The sequence below is a fragment of the Schistocerca piceifrons genome, chromosome 1, assembly GCF_021461385.2.
Source record: "Schistocerca piceifrons isolate TAMUIC-IGC-003096 chromosome 1, iqSchPice1.1, whole genome shotgun sequence".
NCBI lineage: Eukaryota > Metazoa > Arthropoda > Insecta > Orthoptera > Acrididae > Schistocerca > Schistocerca piceifrons.
The window spans coordinates 299,711,064-299,726,496 of NC_060138.1; the positions used below are offsets into that span (position 1 = coordinate 299,711,064).

Below are 15,433 nucleotides of genomic sequence, written 5' to 3' on the forward strand. Positions count from 1 at the left end.
CCCCAGAACTTAGAACTACTTAAACCTAACTAACCTAAGGACATCACATGCATCCGTGCCCGAGGCAGGATTCGAACCAGCGACCGTAGCAGCAGCGCGCTTTCGGACTGATACGCCAAGAACCGTTCGGCCACAGCGGCCGGCAGATTTCTACTAATAAATGTGTGTCTTTCATCTGCCTTCCCCCCGACTAGATTTATGTGATGGGTTTATGAGACTGAGAATTGGCACACACATTAAATGTACTGACTCTGCTTAGAATTTTCAATCCTAAGTTTGGATGATGACTACCGACCAGTGTTAATCCCTATGCCGCGGATGCGATAGACTTCCAGTGGCGTATAGAGTGCAGTGCGGCGTGTGCTTGACGCGTGGAGAGAGGAGCGTTGCGGCTGGCCAGTGTAGTCAGTCAGGTTGTAGCGCGGCCGGCACTGGCTGGAGTACGGGTAAACAGCGCCTCCGACTGTTTGCCGCGCCCTTGCTGCCTGCAAGCTGTTGGCCGACTCCACTGACGCGAGGCTTAGTCCTTCTGAACTTGAATTAACGGAAAGTGCTCAAAGGAAGTTATCAGCCTTGTAGTTATACACCGTCTTTTTATCTCGGAAAACGCCCATTTTTTTCTGTGTAGTTTTCTTTTGGATGATAGACGTTTTTCAACGTTTTTTTTCAGATCAGCTGTTCCTTTTCATGACGTACGACACCGGAAGCTTTATAGAGTCTGTTGCTGTTATCACTTTGAATCTGGTTTGCTGCAGCTGCACAAGGTAGTCTGTCTTGTGCAAGTCTTTTAATATTTGTATAAATAAGGTGTCCCACAACTATTTGAACCTGCTTACTGCCTTCTAGCTTTGACGTCGGTCTCCCTTTACAATTTTTACTCTCACGTTTATCTCCATAGCCAAATCCATATTCTCCGCAATACTGCATTTCGGAAACGTCTTTTTTTTTCTAATCTGTACTTTTTAAAGTCCACATTTCACTTCCATATAAGGTTGCAATCCAGACAAATACTTCGTGAAAAGAGTTCCTAACATTTATGGATTTCTCTTTTTTACGAAAGCTTTTCTTTCTATTTACTGGTTTGCATTTTGTATTCTTCAGCCGTCGTCAGTTATTTTGCTGCCCAGGGCAATGGTCCGACTTCATAGGCCTTATGGTATCCTGAGATTTCTTTTCTACAGTCAATGCCATGAAGACGGCCTGTATTCAGAGACGTATGGAGTGAACTGTTCATAAGCAACATCTTTCACCGACAAGCTACACGTTTCATATGCCTGTACCACTTAAACGGCATGTTCCAGTGCCTTCCCATTCCACCTGTACGCCAGGACCGTAGGTAATTCTCAGCTTTAATTTGATTGCATCGATGTATCATTTATCTCTCAATCAGCTGCGGGCGTATGTGTTTGCTGTCTCTATGAAATAATTTCTGTTAACTCGCTACATATTTGCTAACAGAATTCGAGGCAATAATAACGTTTAATTAGTTATTAAATGTGTTCTGAATATTGATTATCCCGTCGTCCCTTCAGGAAGGCATTTGATACGGTTCCGCACTTACGTTTAGTGAAAAAAATACGAGCTTACGGAATATCGGACCAGGTTTGTGATTGGATTCAGGATTTCCTAGAAGAAAGAACACAACATGTCATTCTTAACGGTTCAAAATCTGCAGATGTAGAGGTAATTTCGGGAGTACCGCAAGGAAGCGTGATAGGACCTTTATTGTTTACAATATACATAAATGACTTAGTTGACAACATCGGTAGCTCCGTGAGGCTATTTGCAGATGACACGGTTGTCTACAAGAAAGTAGCAACATCAGAAGACTCGTACGTACTCCAGGAAGACCTGCAGAGGATTAATGCATGGTGCGACAGCTGGCAGCTTTCCCTAAACGTAGATAAATGTAATATAATGCGCATACATAGGGGCAGAAATCCATTCCAGTACGATTATGCCATAGGTGGTAAATCATTGGAAGCGGTAACGACCGTAAAATACTTAGGAGTTACTATCCGGAGCGATCTGAAGTGGAATGATCACATAAAACAAATAGTGGGAAAAGCAGGCGCCAGGTTGAGATTCATAGGAAGAATTCTAAGAAAATGTGACTCATCGACGAAAGAAGTAGCTTACAAAACGCTTGTTCGTCCGATTCTTGAGTATTGCTCATCAGTATGGGACCCTTACCAGGTTGGATTAATAGAAGAGATAGACATGATCCAGCGAAAAGCAGCGCGATTCGTCATGGGGACATTTAGTCAGCGCGAGAGCGTTACGGAGATGCTGAACAAGCTCCAGTGGCGGACACTTCAAGAAAGGCGTTACGCAATACGGAGAGGTTTATTATCGAAATTACGAGAGAGCACATTCCGGGAAGAGATGGGCAACATATTACTACCGCCCACATATATCTCGCGTAATGATCACAACGAAAAGATCCGAGAAATTAGAGCAAATACGGAGACTTACAAGCAGTCGTTCTTCCCACGCACAATTCGTGAATGGAACAGGGAAGGGGGGATCAGATAGTGGTACAATAAGTACCCTCCGCCACACACCGTAGGGTGGCTCGCGGAGTACAGATGTAGATGTAGATGTAGATGTCATAGTTTTCATCGTCTTCCCCATCTGAATATTACGTATGACTAATAAAACTATCTTCTCGCGTTGAGTGCTCACCTTGTAAGAAATAATCTTCCATATTCATTATTTTCTAATGTGTTTTGCGAAACGTTATATTGGGAGCTATTCTTTGTCACCTAACTTTTTTGTTTGACATTCATATGTCATCTCTCTGGGTCAATATTTCCTTGTAAAAATTCTCTCCCTGATGTACATATCTATCTCATGGCGTTTGTAATAAACAAATAATTTATTTTTTGTGTCCGCTTTTATTCGAAAGATCGGAAAGTACCAGCGATTCATTTTCTTTTCCTGGAAGTACCTTACACAGTCAATAATGAATATAAATTATGACAAATAACCTAATCTGGATTATTTTCTACCATTATTTACGTTTCTAGTGGGGTATGTTTTGCATTATTTCAACTTTTATGTGCAGAATGTAGACGAATCTTTTCTATATTCGCCGTCAGTTTTGGTCTTGCAGTGAATTAAGTCTGTGTTTACTGCCTCTTTCTTGTAAGATGACAGCTGCTCAGCAGCGTGGGTGTAACATCACCACAGTCTAGCGTGTTAGCAATAAAACAATTGAAGTATGGGACTGCAGTCCGTATCGTATTATTAGATGTAGCCCAGCCTGGTGTTCTATGTTACATAACGGAATCTGCTTCTGAAATTACCAAAAACGAATGGGAAATATGTCAAATATATAACACAGTACATATATTGAGTGTTACAGTACTTTTTGATAACAAGTATAGTCATATGACACTATACTTAAAGTATCTCTTACATTTCAATAAGGACAAGTGCGGAGACGCTGTAACTTCCAATCCACTTCGGCGGTTTGAATTGCGCTGCACGTAAACAGAATTAGTCTGTTGCGAACTAACCTTTAGCGGAAGTAATCACATCTCAGTCCAAGTCAAACTCGACGTTACTTGAGCTCGAACAGAGATTTTTACCCCGCAGTTGTTTTTATGAGATGAAGTTTTGACAAGAAATTTATATTTAAATGAAAGCAGTTTTTCAATATGTACCCTGAATGAAGTCGTTATGATAGCAAAGAAGTTGCAATACCATGCAGTAGCGAATGTAACTATTAGCTTGCACATGTAATACTGAGAGTGCATGTGCAGCTGATGCATTCACAAAGTCAGCTGCCGTAAATCAAATTTGTTTGCCAACGTAAACATTATTTCATCTATTATCCATTATAGTTATGTTTGCATGACAATGAAATTACAAAATAATTTGAAGAGTTTCACGTGCGTAGCTAATAAAATGAATACATGCTTATGTTTCCCACCATTTAGCATTCCATGATTTAAGGTGGTGTTTCGATATGTAAATGTTGTTATAAGCACATTCCAAGTGCGCTTATTCTAATATATTTGGAAAATCAATGAGTCAGTGGAAGAAAAAAAAGTTGTAGGTGTCGACCTTGCGGCGTGAATCGCATCTATAAAACGCATTTTGGCCAGGATGCTAGTCTCACGTTGAGAAGGAATTTGATCTAAATCCCTGTGTAGTCGCCTGAATTAAGTTGTTTGTAATTTCTGTTAATTACTTCAAGCGAATGTCATAATATGGATCCTTCCTCCGTTGAAATAGGCTCAAGAATTATTTCATGTAACCTATAGTCGTGAGGACGATATGTCGAAATAAGAGTCCTATGGAAATTACAAGCAGAATCATTGTGCTGACTAATTCTAGCTTGTCGCTTCACATGGTAACGGGGACTGAACTATCTGTTTAACTATTCACTTTAACTCATTTTGATTACCATATTTATGGTTTCAGAATATGAACTTAACGTAGACGGTATGCGAATAAATACTAATAAGCACAAAAATAGTTACTGGTTAATTTCCGATGTTCAGAATATTTTTATCGTGTTCATAACCTTGGTTTTTACTCGACAAAAGAAAACTTTTCATTTTAGGAAATGTTAGTGAAATGACGTTCCCTGAATATTCTTCTGTGTGATGTAAACTTAAAACGGAGTATTTATGGTACTCGTATTTCATTTGTTTTGCACATAGGGTCAGCTTTCCTGTTCTATTTAAGTTTTGCGATAGTCCCAGACAGACTCTCAGCTAATTAAATATTGACGGGAAAAAATAACACTGTATTGAGCGTTTCCACTTTAAAATACAGGTGGAAACCGGAGCTGTGCTACGCATGATTACTGTGTGTACTGCAGGTATTCCGCCGCGACACCTACGTGCACTGTTTGCTGTTCGGTAACAAATCATGTTAATTGTCTTTTTCCGGTTACAATTTTATGATTCTCTTTTTAATTCGTTTAATAGACACAAGAAAAATAGGATGGATTCAGTGGGTGCTGGAAGTAACCTAATTACTTAACTGATAATATGTACATTCGCAGCACTTCGAGTGATGCTACGACAGCGTATCTTGTAAAAAGGAAGACAAATAGTTGCACATACTGGTGGGCACAACAGCTGTTGTGTATTTTGAAAAGGCCATGTTTTTACCGTAGCTGCAGTGTTCCTTCATTTATGTCTCAAACCTAGTTTCAGACCGTTTCCATTCGCAGCTGGTATTCACGGATAATATGCACATTTATGTGATGTGTATCTAATTTGTTCATTTATACGATGGCGCGCTGAGGGGTAATGCTGGTAATTTTTTAATATGAAAACACCTAAAGTTTTTTTGATAAAACAAACGTTATTAACATTCTACATCTTTATTCTTTTTGTCTACATATTTATTTCTCAACATAGTCATCCTAGCGACGAACACATTTCTCCCAACTAGAGAGCAGTTTGTTGATACCGTCAGTGTAGAATGTTTGACTTTTTGTCGGAGCCACAGTCTCACCTCTGCTTGCACTGCTTCATCATTATCAAGGTAAAGTCCTCGAAAGAGTTCGTTAAGTTATGGAAACAGGTGAAAATCATATGGGGCCAAGTCGGGACTGTATGGAGGATGGTCAGTGACACTAAACACAAGGCCTCGGATTGTTGCAGATACCGCAGAGCTCGTGGGTGGTCGTGCTGAAGGAGTGGGTGTTCATGTGTGGACGAACTCTTCGAATTCGATACTCGATTGCAGCACGCTGTTTGTCACGTACCGTCATAGTTACGTTACACACCGCCATCTTATGCACTAAAATTCGGAGCTCTCTAGCGGCAGAAGGCTGCAAATATGTAAGGTGAAGAATAAAGATGTAGAATGTTAATAACGTTTGTTTTATTTATAAGGCCTTAAGAGTTTTCAAATAAATTCGGTAGCATTACTTTTCAACATGCCCTCTTATTTGAAAATGCCACTGTCCGAAACTAACTACAGTGGAAACATACTGTAGTTTTTTCACTAAATGGCCGAAGCATAATAATTAAGACTAAAAACTGAGTATGTTCGCAGATTTTGACTTCTTGCTTTTCAAGGTGATTTGGCTTAAAAATCTCAGTAAGTGAAAACCATGGCACTGGAGTTTTTTCATGCCATCTGTATATGTGACACACGGTGTTATCATATTGATCGCGCATGTGGAAAATACCAGTACAAAGAATCGCAGAACGTAGTACACCTTAGTTTCGCTTCCAGTTTTTTAAAGAAGAACAACAATGTCACTTCACCGTGCTGGAGGGAAAACTTTTCATTTCTGTTATATATTCCTTTGCGTTAAAAATTGTAGTAAGTCCTATTGTATCCTCATTCTCCTATCGAGAATTGCAGTTACAAATGTAGGAGGCGCACTGCCCTGCATGGTGACATACGATGACTGTCTTCTTCGAATTTTGTGGTAGACATGTATTAAGTCTCCTATCCAGAAGAAAATCTGTTTGCCATTGCAAACAGATGATGTAATTTCCCTATTACGCCCGAGTAACTTTTTGCGTGTGTTACGAAATGGACAGTCATGTTTGTTGTTCTCTGCAATTCTTGTTGTGTAGTAAGTTATTGCTGACCAACTGAACTATCGCTAGTTTGCTTGCGGTAAATTATGTGTGCCCGACTAACTTGTGTTCCGGTAATGACAGGGCCGCGTTTACTATTCCGCCTGCGGGAGTGGGTGTGTATGTATTATAATATTTATGACCTTCGTCGCTGTGGCAACGTGGTGCTAAGCAGAGCCATTGCTTTGCGACGTGTTCCATCAGTCTGTGCTTTGGTAAAAGGTGCTAAATTACCTAATAAAAACAGTAGGAGGAAAGAAACACATGTAGACAGAAAGATGGATACAAATAAGATACACTAGACTGACTCCACGCACCGTATTAACGGTATTGAGCTGGTACGCTGTATAGTTTTTAGTCATGTCTCTACAATGAGTAATGTGTATGAGGTGGTTGCCAGACTCGTGTTACGAAAAAGCAAATAACCACTTTCGCGATCATCGACATACAGATTTATCGTGTTATCTCCCAACCAGACGAATGCCGCAATGACTCTCTTAAATAGCCCACAGCTGAATTCCATCCAGATTCCTTCCCGCTTGAGATGGCGCAATAATGAGCGCTACATGGTTGGGTATTACACTATAATCATCCTTCCCCTACGTCGGTTTTGACAAACTCAGATGTGTCTTCGCAGTTAGAAATCACATATATTATGGAAAAACTGAAAACAAGATAAAACCAGACTGTACACATTGCGCAGGCGGACACCATTCTCCGCTGTGCCATTCATAGACTCTTATTTTGTGTGGCTAACGGACAGGTGCGCGTCTCTTTAGATAACGTTACCTGACGCCTAGCGTGTGGGAAATATGTAAGTGAAACTGTTTCAGCGAAAGGACCAATTATGAGTGAATGTAAAAGAGTAGCCTCGTGTTTGTGTTGTTGTTAGAATGATAGGGATAGAAGATGGACGTCCGCTCGCTGATGTCATTAGCGCAATAACCCAAGGTCGGGTTAAGGAAGGATGAGAAAGGAAACGGGCCGTATCCTTTTCAAAGGTACTATCGTGGTCTTTGCTGTAACATATTTAGGGAAATCAATGAGAACGAAAATCTCGATGGTCAGCCGAGGATTTGGGCCGTTGTCCTGCCGAATGCGAGTCCAGTGTCGTACAACTGCACTGCGTGGTTCCATCATGTGATAAAAGGAGTGGACAAAACCTTACGTCGATACAAGGCCCTTTCGCCCCCCCCCCCCCCCCCTCCCGAATAGTGCTTCCCCTGTTGAAGTGTGGTAGGACCGCTGTTATTTTCTGTGTACATAAATGATCTGGCTGACAGAATGAGGAGAAACCTGCGAATACATGCTAATGATGCTGTGGTGTACGGGACGGTGTTGTGGTTGAGTGACTTTAGGAGGATACAAGATGACTTAGACAAAATTTCTAGTTGGTGTGATGAATGACAACTATTTCGAAATGTAGAAAAATGTAAGTTAATGCAATTGAGTAGGATAAACAATCCCATAATGGAATACAGCATGAGTAGAGTGTTGCTGGACACTGTCACGTCGTTAAACAGCGGGACATAAGGTTGCGAAGCGACACGAAATGGAACGAATATGTGAGGATTGTGGTAGGGAAGGCGAATCGTTGTCTTTGGTGTATTGAGACAATTTGAGGAAAGTGTGGTTGCCTAGTAAAGGCGAGCACAAATGGAACGCTGCTGCAAACTATTCTTGATTACTGATCGAGTATTTGGGATCCGCACCAGATCATATTAAAGAAAGACAGGTTGCTAGATTTGTTAACGGTAGGTTCGAATAACGCGTAAGTATTACAGAGATCCTTCGGGATCTCGAAAATGGGAATCCTTGGATGGAAGGCGACGTTCTTACCGAGGAACTCTGTTGAGAAAATTTAAAGTACCGGCATTTGAAGCTGACTGCAGAACGATTCTACTGCCGATACCGTAAGCTCGCGTAAGAGCCGCAAGGACAATAAAAATAAGGGCACGTACGCGGAGATATATAGACAATGGTTTTTCGGTAACTCTAACAGGTGAGCAGGAAAGGAAATTACTAGTATTGGTAAAAAATACCTTCCGCCACGCACCGCAGGGTGGCTTGTGGATTATATAATCTAGATGTAAATGCAGAGAGCTACCCAGCTTGGCGTTCTCATCGAAAAGTTGGATCACGTAGTTCATTCATTGACACACTGCTAAGAGGTTTGGTTTGTTTGGAGGAGGACTTTGGAAGACACGCTAGTAACCAGCAATGAACGTCATTTACCGTCTCCCCTTTTTATATCTTCAAATACACCGCAGCGGGAAATGTTTGTGTTAGCGGCTTCGATTACGGGCTAAAATAATGCCGTGGCGCGAAAAGATATTCTTAGAAGAGGAATTAGCTGCTACAATCAGGGTAGTTCGATCAACAACAACAGCAGCAGCATCAGAAGTTGGTCAAGAGAGAGGAGATTGAACTTACCCACACCAGATATCAGCTTCGTCCTGGAATATAAAGACAAGTTGGCATGTGACGCTGTATGTGCGGAAACATAAAGGGGAGAATGAGAATTCTTTTTTTTTCCGTGTGTCTTAATTTTTGGAATGCCGACTGTAGTGACAACTGGTCTGTAGCCCAAAGATCGCAAAATGACGGTGTGTGTGTTAGTTCGCAAAACGGCATCGGTGGCTTCAATTTATCTGAAGTGTGACGTAATGGAACTCTGGATAGAGAATGCAGCATCTTAGATTTATTAACGAGGGCTCACCGTAGAGTCAGTGAGTTCCGGCGACTGGCTGAAGGCGATGATCCTGAGCACGTAGGAGGGCAGGTTGAGGACTAGGAAGACGGAGGAGACGACGAGCAGCATCTTGGTGACCTTGGTCTGCGAGCTGTCAGCGGTGGAGGCCCGGGGCGGCGGCTGGTGCGCGAGGCTGCTGCTGCTGCGGCGGCGGCCGCGCGTCATGGACAGGCGGACGCGCGCCAGCCGCCACACGGTGGCGCAGATGGCCGCGTTGAGCGCCGCGATGGCCGTGAAGGGCAGCACCATGGACGCGAACGTGTCCACCTCGTTGAGCACGCGCGCCACGGCCAGCCAGTCGTCGGCGATGCCGCACATCTGGCGGCAGGGGCCGCGCACCGTCGTCACGAAGAACAGGCTGGGCGCGGTGGCGGCGAGCGCGAGCGCCGTGAGCGCGGCCAGCACCGACTTGGCGCGCGCCACGGTGCAGACGGCGGGCCGCCGCAGCGGGTAGCGCACCGCCACGAAGCGCTCCACCGTGAAGGCGACCACCAGCCAGGCGCTCAGCAGGCTGCACAGGTTGGACGCCGCGACGGTCGCCTTGCAGTAGGCGGCGCTCGGCGCCAGCTCCAGCACGCTCAGCGCCCAGGCGCCCAGCACGGCCAGCAGGAACAGCGAGTCGCTGACGGCGAGCGCGCCCAGGTAGAAGCTCGAGCTGAGCTTGCACAGCTTGGTGCCGAAGAAGACGAGCACGGAGGCGACGTTTCCCGCGCAGCCCACCACGCACAGCACCGGGATGTAGTAGAGGTTGAGAAGCACGGCGACGCTTTGCACCGCGTCCAACTCGACGCTGCCGCACAAGTCGTAGTAGTCGGCGCCGGTGGCGTTGACGGCCGGTCCGTCGGTGGCGTTGGCGGCGTCGGCGTGGGGCGCGCGCCGGCCGCTGCTGTCCTCCATGGCCGGCGGCGCGCTGGCGACTGCCGCCACCGCCGCCTCCACGTGCGTCGCTCCGCGCCCGCCGCGTCCTCCGCCCGCGCACGACCGCTCCGCGCTTGCGCCCAATTGATCTCGTCGCTGCTCGCGGTGCCATTGTTGTCTCGCTCCGTGCGTTCTGCCCTGTTTCTGGATGGGTGTCATTCTGATTCCTTGTCAGATGCGATTCGCACGCCAATACGGCAACAGGTTCTTAACAGCAATGGCGGTTATAGAATAAATGCTTTCACGACCGAATGACATTGCTGCTCAAATCCTTTCGGGGCATAAGATCGTAGCCCACGAAACTGTTTTGTTCCTGGTGTCTCGCTCAGAACTGCTCTGGACATCTTCGCAGGTGTTGCTCCTATGTTGAGTCCTGCCGACTGACGAGTCGGACGTCTGAGAGCGACATGTGTAGTCTACTGCAGGAATGGGGACATGGCCGGAATCACACTTGATAAGCGGAGATGATCCTTGTCAAAGATAAAATTTAACGATCGATTTTCGTGTTATCAAATACAAAAACTGTTCAGAGATTCTCCAGTGGTGCTGTCCATATGTCAGTAAGTTTCATGGTTTCTCCTTTCGTATTAAAATTATCCTGTGTTTACATCAGTCAATGGCTTCTCCACATAGCCGTTGTCGTAGATAAAAATTTTGTTTCACTGAACTTCACTTCGTGACCCCTCTGTCTATTCCATGTACTTGGGGTAAAGATTATATTGGAACAACCAAGAGAAGCATGAATATATGGCCTAAAGAATACAAAATTCTTTGCCGATTGGCTAAAATAGCAGAGCATCCTCTTCACTCAGGCAGTCACGAGGTTTAGTTTTCCGAAACAAAAATTTTATTTGCGACGACAAACTATTATCCACGGGTATGTAGAGAACCCATTGAAATGTGTAAACTTAGGGACATTTTTAATCTGAAAGAAATAAATTAACATACTGCGCAAACATAGGAAAAGAAATCTACTACTCTGTACCTACACTATTGTGACAAACCGCTGGAAACAGTATCTGTCGTAAAATATCTAGAGCGACCTTCAGTGGAATGACCATGTTAAACAAACAATGGGAAAAACAGGAACCACATTCAGATTCATAGGCAAATCATAAGGGGTTGGCGTGGGGTTGTTTGGGGGAGGAGACCAAACAGCGAGGTCATCGGTCTCATCGGATTAGGGAAGGACGATGAAGGAAGTCGGCCGTGCCCTTTCACAGGAACCATCCAGGCATTTGCCTGGAGCGATTTAGGGAAATCACGGGACACCTAAATCAGGATTGCCGGACGTGGCATTGAACCGTCGTCCTCTCGAATGCGAGTCCAGTGTGCTTACAACTGCGCCACCTCGCTCGGTGAAATCTTGAGGAATCCACTCATCCACAAAGGAAGTGGCTTATAAGACGCTTGTTCTTCCGATTCTTCAGTACTGTTTATCTGTCTGGAGTCCCTATCAAGTAGGACTGATAGTAGAGATAGAGAAGATCCAACGAAGAGCGGCACGTTTCGTCACGGGATAGCTTAGTCGGAACGAGAGAATTACGAAGATGCTCAACAAACTCCATTGGCAAACGTTACAAGGGAGGTGTTGTGCATCACGGAGAAATTTTTTAAATTTCGAGAGACCGCTTTCCGGTTAAAATCGGACAACGTATTACTCCCTCCCTCCCCACATACGTCTCGCATAATAACCACGAGGAGAAAATTCGAGGATTAGGGCCAATACAGACGTTTACCGACAATCATTCTTCCCACACGCTATTCCTGAGTTGAACGGGGATGGAGGGCTCTGTTAGTGGTACAAAAAGTACCCTCGGCCACACACATCAGGTGGCTTGCAGAATATGATATTGATGTTGAAGAGATCATGAAACAACATTATATGGACAATAGGTCTGCAGAATCGTTAAACTGTATTTTTTTTTTATCTTTGAAAAGACAACACTCGTTGGTTAAGTTTCTTATCATTCACGAAGATCGTATCTGCTTATCACGTGTAACTCCGCCCACGCCCCCTTTCTCTACGGTATACACTATGTGATCAAAAGTATCCGGACACACCCAACACCATATGTTTTTCATATAGGTGCATTGTTCTGCCACCTACTGCCAGGTACTCCATATCAGCGACCTCAGTAGTCATCAGACATCGTGAGAGAGCAGAATGGGGCGCTCCGCGGAGCTCACGGACTTCGAACGTGGTCAGGAGATTTCCACATTCCTAAACATCCCTAGTTCCACTGTTTCCGATGTGATAGTGAAGTGGAAACGTGAGGGTGCACGTACAGCACAAAAGAGTACAGGCCGACTTCGTCTGTTGACTGACAGAGACCGCCGACAGTTGAAGAGGGTCGTATTGTGTAATAGGCAGACATCGATCCATACCATCACGCAGAAATTCCAAACTGCATCAGGATCCACTGCAAGTACTATGACAGTTGTTAGGCGAGAGGTGAGAAAACTTGGATTTTTTGGTGGTGCGGCTGCTCATAAGACACACATCACGCCGGTAAATGCCAAACAACGCCTCGCTTGGTGTAAGGAGCGTAAACATTGGACTATTGAACAGTGGAAAAACGTTGTGTGGAGTGACGAACCATGGTACACAATGTGGCAATGCGATGGCAGGGTGCGGGTATGGCGAATGCCCGGTGAACGTCATCTCCTAGCATGTGAAGTGGCAACAGTAAAATTCAGAGGCGACGGTATTATGGTGTGGTCGTGTTTTTCATGGAGGGGGCTTGCACCCCTTTTTGTTTTGCGTGGCACTATCACAGCAGAGACCTAGATTGATGTTTTAAGCACCTTCTTGCTTCCCACTGTTGAAGAGCTATTTGGGGATGGCGATTGCACCTTTCAACACGATCGAGCACCTGTTCATAACGCACTGCTTGTGGCGGAGTGGTTACACGACAATAACATCCCTGTAATGGACGGCCTGTACAGAGTCCTGACCGGAATCCTATAGAACACCTATGGGATGTTTTGGAAATCCGACTTCGCACGGCCTCACCGACCGACATCGATACCTCTCTTGAGTGCAGCACTCGGTGAAGAATGGGCTGCCATTCCCCAAGAAACATTCCAGCACCTGATTGAACATATGCCTGCGAAAGTGGAAGCTGTCATCAAGACTGAGGGTGGGCTATCACCACACTGAATTCCAGCATTACCGATGTAGGGCGCCACGAACTTGTAAGTCATTTTCAGCCAGGTGTCCGGATACTATTGGTCACATTGTGTGTGTGTGTGTGTGTGTGTGTGTGTGTGTGTGTGTGTGTCGCTTTCAGATGTCTGATCCGTCAGTCGGCAAGATTCAACGGAGGAGTATCGCCTCTGAGAAAGTCCAGCGCAGTTCTTGACGAAACGTTAGGAATTGAACAGTTTCGTGGACCACAGCCTTATACCCCAACAACTTTACCAGCAACAATGGCGGTTGTAGCTGTCGAGGACTTGCCTGCATCGTCACTTATGGATGATGTCAATCTATTTCCCTGAAGGATTCGTCTTCCAAGGGACACTGCGGGTATTTAGTTCTTGTATGATGTCGCAAGTCTGTTGTACGTCTTCCGTTTTTAGTCTTTTAAAGCAAATGGAGCGTTGTACTTCATTATTCCTCACTTCTCAACATACTTCCAAACTAGAAAAGGTGCCATTCTGCAGTGCAATTGATGTCAGGGGACGACAGTAAGAAACTACCGTTTAGACCAGATAGGGCAAGTCGTGCATACTGTACGTACATGTTTACCATCTTATAGGCGACGCCACATGTTGTCTCATCAAATCTGTACTCATTCTTATGTCATGTGTTTATTGCTACTTTCTAATCGTCAGCAGTTTCATTAAAATATCACCGAACTCTCTCCCCATTTTCTGAAATAACCCAATATTTCACTGCACTGGAAATTGTAGGAGTAAACATTTCTCATTTGTAAAATACTTCGGTTTTTTATATGGTTGTTTGTTAAAAATGAAAAAAAAAAACATGTAAAGGAGACCAAACAAATACTGGAAAATGCCGGTTATTCAAAATAAAATGCCGGTATCGATTTTAACGTGGCGGTTGTTCCCTCACTAGTTCTTTACTGTTTTGTTTTTTACGGTGTTGCTCTTCATCCAGATTCACTCTTCTTTGTTACATCTGTTGAATGTATACCGTTGTACAACAATATAAATTTTCTTATTTTTTTAGTAACAAGGAAGGAAAAACAACACTCATGCTCGATGCGAGACTCGAACCCGTGACCTTGGCATGAAGAGTTAAAGATGCTGTCTCAAGACCACAGAGGCCCGCCAGTAAAAGAAATTCCTGTAGAATACCTTGTACGACGTGCAAACGTAACATAATTATCACTCGAGAAAAAATAAAATTACGTAATTAATTGTTTGCTCAGTTGCAGGTATAGATCTGCAGTCCTTGCAAATAATGAAATACACACGCCGCAGTGCCGTAACACGCCGCTATAGGATCGAATTCAGAATGCTGCAGCCCGTTTCCAACTTCATCACTGGTCAGCGCTGTTCTAATTTGATTTCCCTAACGGCGTGGTACAGTACTGCGGCGTGGGAATTTATGTGTGTATTATGCATGCACGCACGTACTTCGTAATTATGTAAATTTACTTTTTTTTCGACGACAATTGAAACTTTATAACTACCTATCGTATCTGCAGTGAAGGGTTTTACAACCGGTATTCACTTCTTTCGGAACTTTCGTGTTGATTGGGCGGCGTCGATGCGTAATCCTAACTAACTAACGTTTTGTCTCCGTTCCCGGGAGACATTTCTGGCAACCACCACTTTTTAGCATTTTACTTCAGAAAGCGTTTCCCACTGCCTATAGTTTGTCTGAAATGGCGTCAATACCATCCCCGGCTAGTAATTTAGAATACGAAATCCAAAAATCCCATGAGTAAACTAACATTTTGGTCTTTGGTTTCCAGGGTCGTAGGTTCAGGAGCCCATTTTTTGTTTCAGGTGTCAATTAACTTTATAGGTGACAAACAATGACATTCGCAATCTTTGGTTATTTGGCTTCCAGGCATAAACAACAGAATAAGTGAGATACACTGAATATCTCGCTGCAGTAGTGTTTTCACTTTCACACTAGGGAAAAACAGTACAGCACCATACGCAAGTATGTAGCTGACAAAGCGTCTGCTTGCCAATCCCGTCGATATCGTGCCCAAAATTGCCCGCA

The 15,433-nt window shown here is 44.2% G+C and overlaps 1 protein-coding gene across 1 annotated transcript in view; it reads left to right on the plus strand.

Annotated features, from left to right (window-relative positions):
• LOC124780415 (protein furry) overlaps positions 1-15,433 on the plus strand; it is a 1,170,709-nt gene that overhangs the window by 590,273 nt on the left and 565,003 nt on the right. The window lies entirely within an intron of this gene.